Source organism: Stegastes partitus, unplaced genomic scaffold (assembly GCF_000690725.1).
Source record: "Stegastes partitus isolate 25-593 unplaced genomic scaffold, Stegastes_partitus-1.0.2 Scaffold841, whole genome shotgun sequence".
NCBI classification, from domain to species: Eukaryota; Metazoa; Chordata; class Actinopteri; family Pomacentridae; genus Stegastes; species Stegastes partitus.
Window position 1 is genome coordinate 204985 of NW_007578572.1, and position 954 is coordinate 205938.

Consider the following 954-nt stretch of genomic DNA (forward strand, 5'->3'; position numbering starts at 1 on the left):
ATATTTAAGATCACACAAACTTTGTGCTCAGAACTGCTCAAAAGACAAAAGCAGAGCAGGAAAGTGATGAGTGTTGACATTTAACTGTATTTTCATTAGAAACAAGCATCGGCTCATCAGAGACAATCAGAAGCAGCACATATGAATAAAGAACAATATGGGTGATGTAGAGGAGCAGAAGGTGGATAATTCATCAGATGCTCTTTCCTTCTGGATGTTGCTGAGCAGCGGTATTGAACATTTCCTCTGAGGGTAATTAGAAACTGATGAATCACAGCTGCCAGACTCTGCATCGGTCTGCAGCCCGAATAATGAGTCCATCTGCTCCTCAGTCATGAAATATCTGATTTTTAAACCGAGAACTTTTCTAAACAAGGCACCAGAGTTTGGATCGTTTTTCGGGTGCATCAATTTGATCATGTGTTGATTGTTTTCTTGGTGGAAATCTGTGTTTCAAGCATGAATCAAATGACTGTTGACCCGACACGACTCTGGGCTTCAGTCTGAGCTCGGTGGATCCACTGTCATGTACATCAGAACAAACAAACGAGTCGGTTCACACGTCGTCTGTGTCCGCCGGTGCAGAGGAATTAGTAAAACCAACAGAGTGTTTTGTCAAACGCTGGCTGGTTCCCACAGTGTCGGACTCTGGATGCTGGAAACACAAACCTGCAGCTTGTTGGCTTCATTTCACAGCTTTAAGATGCAGGAGGAGGAAAACAAGAACCTAAACATGTTCATGTGACACAAAGAAGAACAGACGTCAAGCTGAGCCAACACGACAGCACCAGACTGCCTTTTCCAAATTAAAACAAGTGAAAATATGAAATTCTTTGCTCAGTTTTACCATAATTTAAAGCAACACTTGTCACTGTATCCTCATTATATGCTGCAATCAGAACACGAGCAGGTTGTTGAGCATCAAGTCAGTTTACATGGACGAGCCGCTCACAT